This window comes from Tiliqua scincoides, chromosome 5 (assembly GCF_035046505.1).
Source record: "Tiliqua scincoides isolate rTilSci1 chromosome 5, rTilSci1.hap2, whole genome shotgun sequence".
Taxonomy (NCBI): Eukaryota; Metazoa; Chordata; class Lepidosauria; order Squamata; family Scincidae; genus Tiliqua; species Tiliqua scincoides.
This window is the reverse complement of record NC_089825.1, coordinates 116,114,473-116,127,362: the sequence shown is the minus strand read 5'-3', so window position 1 is coordinate 116,127,362 and position 12,890 is coordinate 116,114,473. Positions and strand designations below refer to the sequence as shown.

Genomic DNA, 12,890 nt, shown 5'->3' with positions numbered 1-12,890 from the left:
CATTCTGCAGCTCCATGTGCCTGCCATTAATGAAGGTGGCCCACGCCAGAGCAGTTAAGGTGGCGGTTGGGGTGATCTATGGGCAGTTGGGGGAAGGTTTGGGGTGGAGAGGGAGAGGACAGGGGGAAAAACAGTCTGGTGGGATTAGATCTCAGATGCAACAGTGTGTGCCAGGAACCTATCCCTAATTTTCCAGCTTTCCCCGCCCCCTTCCTCTCCTCAGATGTATGCAAGCAAAATAGCAATTGGTGATCAGGTGGCCTACCAGGAAGTAAAAGATATTTTTACTCCCCTCTCACTGGCCATCTGATTGCCACCCCCATCATAGGATGAACTGAGCACTCCATTGCCATGTCTGCATGCTATTTACTGGTGTCAATGGCATTGCTAGGGGGGGTGCAGGCCGCACCAGTTGATATGCACGGGGGGTTACACCACTACTGGCCAAAACAGTTAAAATCGCAAGTTTTAGAAATACCATCATCCACTTACTTTACTGTAATTATCAAAAAGACTGTAATGATTCCTGTTTTGCAGCAAATCCCTTGTGAAGTTCTAGTAGTCCCCAAGAACTCGTAATAAAGGTGATTGAGGATGGCCCATTAAAAATTAGAAATGTGGAGAGTCACAGCTCTGTCAGGCTGATATCTGCTGCTCTGCATTTTATTCCTGAAACTTTAAGTCTCTCAGCAGGCTGGAGGACTGCATGCTAGTCTTATATCAGGGACAATAATAAAAGCGTTGTAGATGAAAACATATAGAGATACCATATCCAGATGGAAGATAATATTTCAGGTGGGGGCATTTGAAGTGTTACTAATGGCAATTGTGTCCCAAGAGTTGTATAAAGCTGATCCTGTTAAATTGGAGATTCTGGATTTCCCATCTGCCTCTCACAGTTCTTATCAACCAGGAGATGTCCTCCTTGGTGCCGTTGTTTCTCAGAGTTTTTTCCTCTCCAGTCCAAAAACATTCAGTGAACAAACTCCTGGGACAGAAGACTTTATGTAAGAATTTTTTTTTTCCTACCATATGAATGTATCCAGACAATATTGTTGACCGTATCAATGGTATGAGTGGTTGGTTGGCAACCTTCAGTCTCGAAAGACTATGGTATAAGCCTACAGCACCCGGTATTCCCAGGCGGTCTCCCATCCAAGTACTAACCAGGCCTGACCCTGCTTAGCTTCCAAGATCAGACATGTGCAGGGTAACAGTTGCCCTTCAGTACAAGCTCAGATTGGTTGTAGAAATGCATATATCATCAGGAAACCGGGGAAATATGATCAAACCTCCCATATCATTTTAAAAGGATTTGTAGCTTGTAATTCCAATGAAATTATACACATGTGTTGGGCAGTTACTTCTGTTAATAATTCTCTACTTTGTTTTTTTCTAAGTGCAGTACACCTATTTCCTGATTCCACCATCCTCATGAGAGCCACCACAATGCAGATATCAAATGAGTTTCTTGTTTACCTGCTTTTTTCCTTTTCTTACACAACCATGTTGATTTTGAAATTCAGAGAGAGAGAGAGAGAGAGAGAGAGAGAGAGAGAGAGAGAGAGAGAGAGAGAGTTGACTGCAAAGAGCTATAGTATTAAAAAAAAAAAGTTGATCTTGTCCTAAAGGCCACTAGTTGAATTGTGTGATTTTTGCTGTCTACCCATCTTCTATGGCCAACCTCAGTCATACAGATTGGAGGACTTTAAATGAAAGCCCATCAGTTATGTCTATGTCTATGCATAATGAAATGCATATAAATGGCATAAAATGCATGTAATGGCATAAAATAATGCCATTTTATAAACTGGAGATTCCTGTTAGGATGCTGAAAAATGAAAATTCATCCAGTGCTGTGATGTGGCTTTGTTTTATACCCCAGATATGTTCCTTATAGTAGAAGTTAAATTCTGGAGATCAATCTATATACTGATAGAGTTTAATTTCTTTATAAATTATTGCAGTGTTTCTCAAACTGTAGGTCGGGACCCACTAGGTGGGTCATGAGCCAATTTCAGGTGGGTCCCCATTCATTTCAATATTTTATTTTTAATATATTAGACTTGATGCTACCATGGTATGTGACTGCATTTGGGGAAATGTTACTGACCTGTACTTTTAACAAGCTACTATGTATATGCTTTTAACAATGATAGTATATAGGACTTACTCCTGGGTAAGTATGGGTAGGATTGCAGCCTAGAATTGTTAAAAGTTTTCCTGCTTGATGATGCCACTTCTGGCCATGATATCATTTCTGGTGGGTTCTGACAGATTCTCAATAAAAAGTGGGTCCCGGTGCTAAAAGTTTGAGAACCACTGAACTATTGTGTATGAAGTATTGTCTAAAAATAAGAATATTGCACTGTACAAAAATGATATTTTTATAGAAGGACAGAATACACTTGTGATGCACAATGTAAATTTCATTGTAGTGTTGTGACCAATAACTACCAGCACATCCTGGCCTTTTTATTTGCCATAAAGGAGATCAATGACAATCCTGAGATTTTAACCAACCTCACCCTGGGGTTCCAGCTCTATGACAGCTACTCCGATGCCAAGTGGACCTATCAGGCTACAATGCAACTCACATCCTCCAGGAACAGATTTGTCCCCAACTACAAGTGTGACCCCCAGGACAATCTCTTTGCAGTCATTGGGGGACTTCTTTCTCAGACTTCTCAACAGATTGCAGAGATCTTGGACATCTATAATATTCCACAGGTAGGATATGGTGTGGGACATATGGCAATTGACAAGTGATTTACCCGTCTTTGTTCATTCCTGATGTGATTTTTGGGAGACTGAAATTGATGTGTTTCATGAAATTATGCAGGTGTTAAGTTTGTTGTGATAATCAAATCTATGGCAGAACACATCAATATTGTGTTTTGTTTCACTCGTACCTGTGAAAAATATTTGCAGCTGTATCTTTTGCTATATTGGTTCCTACCAATATGAGAAAAAAGTGCATTCTTATAATATCTTAGGGCTGAATCCTAGCCAACTTTCCAACCCCGGTGCAACCACTGTGCAGCCCCGAGATAAAGGAACAGACATTCCCTCACCTTGAGGAGGCCTCCGTGACCGCCTTCCCACCACAGGAAACAGTGCATGCCCCATTGGCACTGCTGCACATGTTGGTGGGAACCTGATATGGGAACATTTATCCCCTTATCTCGGGGCTGCATTGCGGCTGCCCCGGTGCTGAAAAGTTGGATAGGATTGGGCCCTTAGTCTCTGAGTCCTAAAAAGATCTGTAAAATCTTTAGTAAGAAACAATATCTGCTACTGAATGTCATATGTAGTGTTTCATTTCTGAGTTGTTCTTCCTTGGTGGTGAGATTACTGTGGTGTAAGCCAAAGATGGACTGCTGTATCCTTTGAACCAAACATTGTTTTCTTTGAATGACTCATGGAAATGTCTTGTACCTTAGGAGTTGGGTGTTCTTGTGAAAGCTGGTCCCAGAATTGGCATTTTCATGGTCCTTCAAAGCTCTAGGTCTTTCTGCCAAAAACAGCCAAGTGTTGTTTCAAATGAATTGTGTGTCACCTCTAAATTTGGCACCCAGAGTGTGTCTAGCAGTTACCCCCGTTCAGAATGAACTCAGATGATTTTTGGTAAGAGCTAGAAAAAAAATGGGAAGCCCCTTTCAATTAAGCAACAAGCCCGATCCTCAAACATGCATTATCATATATTTTGAAGTCCTCTTGGAGAAGAGATAGGAGTAGATCAAGTAAGCATTCTTTCCCCCTTGTTAGTGAAATCTTAATTGTAAGCTTTCATTTAGGTCTGTTGAAGTCTCTGTTCTTCTTCATCTCAGTCAGCCCCTACAACCAAATAAAAGGGGACACTCCCTCCCACTGGTGGTCCTGGTTGTCCTGCCGTCCTGGGGGCAGTGCAAAAAAATTCTGCCCCCTGATTGGAAGTAATTGCAGTGACATCATCAAGTCACTGCAATTACTTCCAGCATTATTATGCCAAGAAGGAGGTGGTCCTCAGATCAGCATGGTCAGGAACTGTGCTGACAGTGGCTGTGATCTCGCAGCTTGCCCTCTAGACTAGTCAGTGTGAATACAGGCATGTGTCGCTTAACAACTGTTCGCTTAACTATGGACCACAATACATGAAGGTGGTCAAAGCACAATAAAGATGCTCTTAATGAGGCAATCATGTCTCCCATAGCCTGCAGCAGAATGTGTGTTTACACAACAAAGAGGCTCTTAATGCAAAGAAGAGGAGGTACCTCCTGTAGCCTGTGCAGTCAGCTAGTGTCTGGCAGGGAGTGTCTGTTGACAGAACAAAGGCAATAGATTGGACTCAATGTTCACTTAATGACCTAATCACATAACAACAGGGAAAGGAGAAAGTATCCCTGTCGTTAAGTGGTGCACACCTGTACTACATATATTCACACAAAGCAATTTCTATCATACTTTTAGCTTGTGTATGGGTTTGCTCCACTGATGATGACAGCGAGCAACCAAGTCGCCTCCTTCTACCGGATGGTGCCAAAGGATTCCCTTCAGCATATGGGAATTCTCCAATTGCTTCTCCATTTCGAGTGGACATGGGTTGGATTCCTTGCGGACAATCAAGAGAGTGGAGAGAGGTTTTTGCAGCACATGCTTCCAAAGTTTTCCCAGAGTTCCATCTGTTTTGCCTTTGCAGAGATATATCCCAATTTAGGTTTCAATGACCTAGATTTTATGATGGAATGGCGAGAGAAGATATATGATAAAATCATGAACAGCACAGCCACTGCTGTAGTTTTCTATGGAGAACCTAATTCCAAAATATTTCTGAGAAACGTGCTGTTTGTACCAGAAATCAAAGCCGTGCTACAAAAACCCAAAGGGAAAGTGTGGATTCTGACGGCCCAGATGGAGTTCAAATCACTTGTCTTCCAAAGAAGTTGGGATCTACAAGAACTCCATGGTGCAATATCATTTCCATCCACTCCAATGACCTCCCTGGATTCAATCAGTTTCTTCAGAGCAGAAATCCTTCCAACACAAAAGGAGATGGTTTCATCAGAGACTTCTGGGAGCAGGCATTTGCCTGTGTATTCCCAGATACAAATGTAGGAAACATGGAAGGGGATATATGCACTGAAGAGGAGAGGATGGAGGATCTTCCTGCGACTGTTTTCGAAATGAGCATTGCTGGCACCAGCTACAACATCAATAATGCTGTCCATGCTGTGGCCCATGCTTTCCATGCCATGCATTCATTCCGATGGAAAAGGAGAGCAATGTCAGAGAAGCAGAGAGGAAAGCTTCAGAAATGGCAACAATGGCAGGTAATCAGCTTCATAATTGGGGTCTCACTGCATCATTTCTTGCTATTATTAGGCAGTTGTCCTCACACTAACAGCAGCAATGTTTGAAACAACTTGAGTGTACAGGTGTCCCCCATATCCATGGCAGATACATTCCTGGGACTCTTGTGAACATTGAAACCATAGATAAAAAGAAGCCCTATACTTTTCCTTTGCAGAATGTTAGAAGAGGAAAGCAAGAAGCAGTCAGCCAGAATGCTGGCGAAGGGAGACAGCTAGAATGCTAACAGGAAGAAGGAAGCTTCCTGTTAATTTTCTCTTTGTCTCCCATCTCCAGCGTTCTGGACAACTTGTTTCATTCCTCTTCTAGACATGAGTGCTTAGTGCCACAGTAAAGGAAGGCAAATAGGTAATGGGTGTGGTCATGTGAAGAGCCACAGATAAGTCTCTAGATACAGGATCCATGGATACAGAGTGGCGCCAGTATAGGCATAAACTGCAATCATGGTAATTGTTCCATTCCATGACACTGGTCCCCATGCCATTCCATGTGACATGTAAGATGCCTGTGGAATGCCAGCCCAATGGCTAAAAGATCACAAATCTTTTATTTCTCAGATATATGAGGAAATATGGTTTGCCAACCAAAATTGCACATAAACTCCAGTTTGTGGAGACACACCACTCAGGGTGTGTTGTCCACCTTACTTTTGTCTGTGCACTACACTGTTCCATTCCTTCAAATGAGAAAGGGTCCAGTTGGTATATCACAGCTCTGGGGTCTACTTGATGACTGAACTAAGACTGCAATGTCATCAGTGGCAAAAATGTTGAGCATGATGGACAAGTGATTCAGATGGTATAGTGTGATGGTCCAGTTATGAACTGAGAGCTTCCCTGGAGCTTGCTTGCTTTCCCATTTGCGGCAGTACTGTACATACTTCATCTGAAAATTCCCCAACAGAGTCTTCCAAAACTCCTTCTCCTATTTATTAAACATGATTTTTTTTAAAGCTGACTTCCATCCATCCGTCAAGACTTGATGAACTCACGTGTTATGAATACCATTGGCATTCACGAGAAACAATATTCCATTTATCCAAACATATTCAGAGTTCTATTTTTAGAAAGAAAAAGAATATATCTGATGATACTATTCTTTAAAAGTTTGGTTTTGCATATTCATGAAAAAAAATTATTCATGAAAATAAATAAAAAAAACCAAGACATTCAAATTGACTGGAAATTTATGGGGAAAAAAGAAATGAAATGCAAAGCCAGAAATACACTTGGAATTAGTATAAATGTTTAAAGCATGACTTGCTGAAATGGTCTTTCTGTACGTTGATGGCATATGTCTCTGTGAGAAAGATTCAGTTCCCTGCTCACCAGTTGCATCTTCTGGCTCAACACTTGTTTTCCTTCTCAATCCAGCTCCACCACTATTTGAAACACATCTCATTTAACAACATCGCTGGGGACACAATTTTCTTTGACCAGGGTGGGGAATTAGTATTGGAATTTGATATCATCAATTGGGTGATGTTCCCAAACCAGACTTTTAGAAGAGTGAAAGTTGGAAGAATGTCTTCCCAGGTTCCCCCAGATCAAGCATTCACCTTTAATGAAGATGCCTGGGTTGTATGGCACAGCCATTTTAACCAGGTAGGACTTGCCTCCGTGGTGTGGTGTGGGCCTACTCGGAACTACGGTAGCTATTTTGCTGGTGCAGGTCCACGTTGATCCAGGCCACAGGATCGGGCACAGGAAGGAGTTAGGATATCAGTGGCACCAATGCCACTGATCCCGCTTCTCCCAGGACCTGATCCACCCATCCTCTGCCCCATTTCACCCCCTGCCTTCATTCCACCTGCCAGTCACTCCCTCCTGCCGCTCTTACAATGTTACCTGATCTGGAGAGGGGCGGGAGACACAACGCAAGTATTGGAAGAAAACATAGTGGAATTCAGTGCAATCTGTCTCAGAATAATCACTCAACTTTCTAAGTTAGTTTCCATCTCTTTGTATCACTCATTGAAGGAGAGTTTGAACCCATGGATTGCAAACAAGGCTTTGAACTTCAAGGTGATCCTTACATTTTATTTTACTTCCAAAATAATCATGAAAATTCGCTTAACATGATTATAGTTTGTTTAACATGAAGCATATAAACACCTATGCCCCAATCCTATTGAGCCAGAATGCATCTTGCTGGTGCATGCTGTTACAAAAGTGCTGTAAAGGACTTTGCCACATCGCTTTTAGCTGGTGTGCCAGCAGGAAGGCCAGAGTTTTCCTGCGCGTGCTAATGCTTGCTGGGAAGCCAGCCAGAGCAGGTAAGTCTGGTACATGGGGCAAGGAAAGGGTGGGGGTGTAACAGGACAGGGGGGAGGTTGCTGGCAGCAGAGATGGACAGATCAGGCCCTGGAGGGGCAGAATCTGTGGCACAGGAGTCCACTGTATGCTATGCCCCTTCCCAGGTCTGATTGCCAACATGGATCAACATGAACTTGTGGCAGTGATATCGTTGATGCAAGTCTCAGTTGACCCATAGCAACAAACATCCCCTTACTGCAAGGAGAACTACAGCATCCAAAATTCTCTGTGGGATGCAATGTAGCCTAGCCCAGTGTCATTGCATCACTGAGCATGAATTTCGTTAGAATTGGGCTGTTAATGGATGAAATCACTTTGCAAAATACTGGATATTCTTTTCTTAAAAAATCCAATTTCCTACTTGGTTAATATGGAAATAAGTGGATACTGTTGCTTCAGACCTTTAGGACACAGGGAGAATGTGTCCATCGTGCTGAGAACCCATTCCAGATATTTATCTCTGCAACCTTATGATGCCTAAGACAACGAATCTGAAGACTGACATACTTCTTTTCTCATTTGTGGATTAGTCACAGCCTCTTTCTGTGTGCAATGAGGACTGCCAGCCAGGTTGCCATAAGAAAAAGATGGAGGGGCAGCCATATTGCTGCTATGATTGCACTGAGTGTCCAGAAGGGAAGGTATCAGACAAGAAAGGTAAGAGATGGAATATAGAGGGATATCACAGAGTGCTATACAATCAAAGGCTTTTGTGGTTGGTATCACTATTACTACAATTAACATTATCCAGGATTAAAGGCCACACTCTAAAAACATCATCTCCTAATGTTTTGCCCACATCTTTGGTGGACATTCTCAAAGGTTTGTAAGCAGAATACTCAAAACCCTCCTTCTATGTCAGGAGAAAACCAAGCTATAAATGCTTGCAGCGAACGGATTGCTGGTTATATGCCTTCAATCACCCCGTAAGTACTTCCGTGCACACCTGTTAACTCACTAACCACCTTTGGAGATTTAAAGAGATCTGATCCTCCTTCTTGCCTATGTTCTTCCTTCTTGTAAGCACAGGCTGCTTGAACTCTCAAAGAATGTGTGTGTGGCATGGAGTACATGGTGCTATTTCCCCTAGTTCTGTGTGTTTGATATAGGGGCGTAGCAACACCCCCCCCCCCAAAGGTTGAGATATGAGTCAACATTCAGAACTGCATGATAGTGACACAGATACTTCGGTGGGTGGGGAGCCAATGAAGCTGGGTGGGGGAGGGATTGAGGCAGGGAGATGGGCAAAAGAGGTGGATCTAGTAGCAAAGGCAGAGGTACCCTGCTAAAGATTTGGTGCAGGTCCAAGGATACCCATTGATGAGTGGAGGCTGATGGAGGGGTAAGGGGAAATAATTTCTCTTTTCTATCCCAAGCCTCTCAATCACCCGCCTCCAATGGATACAGTGTGCACCTTTTTGGCATGGCTACATTGGCAGGGGGTGGTGGTATGGAAATAATTAGGCTGTAACACTGAAGCCCTGTACACACTTTCCTGGGAGTCTGACATACATTCAAATAGGCATGCATAGGATTTTGCTGTAAGACAGGAACTATATCTTCAAAGGATCACAGCAATACTAGCAGAACTATCGTCCTCAAAGCAAATTCCCTAAAAGAAGTTATGGGGACATTATGGGATAAGAAGGAAGAACTAAAAACTGGTTGCTCTTTTAGGTGGCTGCCCATTATTTTGTTGTGTTTTTTTTTTAATGTAATGGACAGCTTGTCCTCTTTGTCAGCACTTTTATCTCCTTAGTGAAAAAGTATTCATGTTTCATGAAAACTCCCCAAAGGAGAAAAAACTACAAAATAATTATTAGAGTGGGGAAATGTATCAATTGTTATCATTGTACGGAGAATGTACTACAGGGCCACCATAGTATGCCAAAATGCATCAAGCATATTGTATTATCCAATATTTTGCTTGTCAAGCACCTGACTGTGGCTTTTCCTTCATCCAGGTATTTCACATAAGTCCACATCAGTGTGAAATCAAATATCTGCAAGAGTGAGAAGAGCACTAAGAGGACATTGTTAGACTTCTAAATAAAAGCAGTAGTCTTTTTTCCCACTGAAAGAGCTTCTCAGAGAGACTTACACTATATATGTAGGCACATACATACTATGTGATTCACAGCCCAAGTCTATGCATGGCTACTTAGAAGTAAGTTCCATTACAGTCAATGGGGCTTACTCCCAGAAAAGTGTGGCTAGGATTGGGCAGTAATTTGACAACTTTTTCTTTCTTTCTTTCAGACATGGAGGTCTGCTTTCAATGCCCAGAAGGTCATTACCCCAACATGGACAAGAATACATGTATTCCCAAGAATGTAAGTGTCCTATCTTATGAAGATAATTTGGGGATAGCTTTAGCCATGTTGGCACTTGTGTTTTCTTCGGCCACAGCCCTGGTTCTAGGAATGTTTATGAAGCACTGGAACACTCCCATTGTCAAAGCCAACAATCGGAACCTCACCTACACCCTCCTCATCTCCCTTATGTTCTGCTTCCTCTCTTCATTGTTGTTCATTGGCAGTCCTGAGAAAGTGACGTGTCTCCTCCGCCAAACTGCTTTTGGCATTGTCTTCTCAGTGGCTGTTTCTTGTGTCTTGGCCAAAACCACCACTGTGGTTCTGGCTTTCATGGCCACCAAGCCAGGGTCCAGGTTGAGGAAATGGGTTGGGACAAAACTGACCAACTCCATTGTTCTTTCCTGCTCCCTTTTCCAAGTAGGCATCTGTACTGTGTGGCTGGCCACCTCTCCCCCATTCCCAGATGTTGACATGTATTCAATGAGTGAAGAAATTGTGCTAGAGTGCAATGAGGGATCACCCTTCATGTCCTACTGTGCCTTGGGCTATATGGGCTTCCTGGCCATTGTCAGTTTCTCTGTGGCATTCCTGGCCAGGAAACTACCTGACAGTTTCAACGAAGCCAAGTTCATAACCTTCAGCATGTTGGTCTTTTGCAGTGTTTGGCTCTCCTTTGTTCCAACCTACCTCAGCACCAAGGGGAAATCCATGGTGGCTGTGGAGATCTTCTCTATCTTGGCCTCCAGTGTTGGCCTTTTGGGATGCATCTTCTTCCCCAAATGCTACATTATTGTGCTAAGGCCTGAGCTGAACAACAGAGAACAGCTTATACGGAAAACCCCTTGAAACAGTAAATCCTTCCCTTAACATCTGCACACTACAGCCCATTGAGACTCTTTCCTGCTAAACACTGCTGGTTACTGATGCATAGTTAAATGAAGAGCTATTGGAAATAGCTCTTTTAATTTGATACCTTTGATACCTCCTTTGATACCAGACTGTATGTGCTGACTTCTAGTTTTCCTAGTCTATACTAATTGTGGTTTCATAAAAATGTGTGTTATCCTATATTATATTTTTACCTAATGTACTCTGAATACACACATTTGGATTATGGATTTTTAGTTTTGCTGTGACTGCATTAAAATTTCTACACATACTTGTTTTAAGAATTATTTCATTTGTTGTGTTTTCTTGCTGTTTGTATAGCCATGTATTATTGTTCCTCCATTTGTTCAAGAACCTTTGGGGTCAGATATCTGTTCCAGCTGTGTGAAAGGCCAAGCAGCTGCTCTTTCTAGCTCTTTCCACGGACTGAATATTTCACAGAGGCGAAGAAGCACTTCTGTCGTAGAAGCTCCAAAGCCTAACAATCAGTGTTTGGCAAGGCATTCACACTTGTTCTCTTGTTCCTGTTACAACAATCTTGGCCAGCAAAACTTGATGGAACTATTGCTGGAAGAAGAACTGCAAGCAGTTGAACATAAACTTTTCAGTTTTTCCAATGACAGACCTGACCTTGTATGTTCCTCTTCAGAGACTACCAGAACACACAGCTCTTGTACTAACAGGTATTTGTCACCTGTGATGCACAGCACTGCCTGTAGCTGCCATCGCCATAGTGATTCAGCAGTGTCTTTGTCACCAAGTATAATGCCTCTTCCAGCAGAGTTGCTGGGATCCAACTTGAAACGATTGCAGGAGGAGAAGAATGAATCAAGTGAATCACAGCTACAAGGAGTACAGCAGTCTTCAGGTTCTGCTGAGTTTATGCTTATTAAACCCACCTGTCAGGAGTGTTTGTCCCATCTGCTGCACTCTAGAGAAGTTCTGAACAAGCCTATATTAATGCATCTTAAATGTGCTATCCATTTACCTTCCTTCCTCTGTAATAATCTGGAGAACAGCTCTTCATCTCAATCACTTCATCAAGATACTAAGCCTCGAGGCAATAGTTTAGGTCACCCTTTATTAAACGAATCCTTACAGCACATAATTAACCACAAGTCTGTACTGGTGAGAAAGGAAAGTGTCACAGAAAAAGCCCTTTTTTCAGAGTTTATTTCTGAGCAAGCCAGTGTGCCTGAATGTGCCCAGTTCCGTCAAAAGCTTAGTCCAGATCAAACTTCCTTGATACAGAAGGACCAGCTGACTCAAGCAATACAGAGCAATGTGAGCAGCCTAGCTAGTGAAAAAGATATCAGTGATGTGGTAGGTGCAATTCCTCATTGCTTCCTTGTTTGATTAGAAGACTGAGCAATTCCAAGAATGTTGAATTTGTCCTGTTTAACGTGGAATGACTCTCAATCCATTAGAAAAGTTACGCTTGCCCTACTTTCCCCTCTTGTTTCAAATGCCTGAAACGACACCTAAACTGTACTTAGTTGGAATGGTCCCATGAATTCCATGACAACATCATGTTTTTAATCCAGGTGGAAACAAAAAAATCATTGGAATTTGTATCCAGTGTTGCAATAATTCACCATATAAATACCACATTGTGGGTTTGTCTCAATTTGCTGCTTTTTTGTATAAAACTTTGCAGCTTTGATTGACTAATGATTGAGCTTTGTAGCAGTGTGTGTAAGAGCCAACTCTATCCTTGTTATTCCTCTGATTTTAATGTCCTTGGTAAACTATGAATGTAACAATCATTATAATAATGTATAGTTTTTAAAACAGAATATTTACAAAATATATACTTAATCTGTAGTCATCACAACAGTTTTCCTGAATTGTAGTGTGATTTTAAATTTTGCTTAATTAGCCTACTTCAGTAGATATATTATGAGATGGCTTACTGAACGCTTATTTCAATAAGACAGTATACCTGTACATAGATGGGTAGATGGGACTCGTCAGCCTAGGAAGGCAGCTCATCTAAGAGAAGGAAACTCTGACCTCAAATGAA

The 12,890-nt window shown here is 42.1% G+C and overlaps 1 pseudogene; it reads left to right on the top strand.

Annotated features, from left to right (window-relative positions):
* The first annotated feature begins 819 nt into the window (after window positions 1-819).
* Window positions 820-10,825, top strand: LOC136653343 (vomeronasal type-2 receptor 26-like; annotated as a pseudogene).
* Window positions 10,826-12,890: the final 2,065 nt, after the last annotated feature.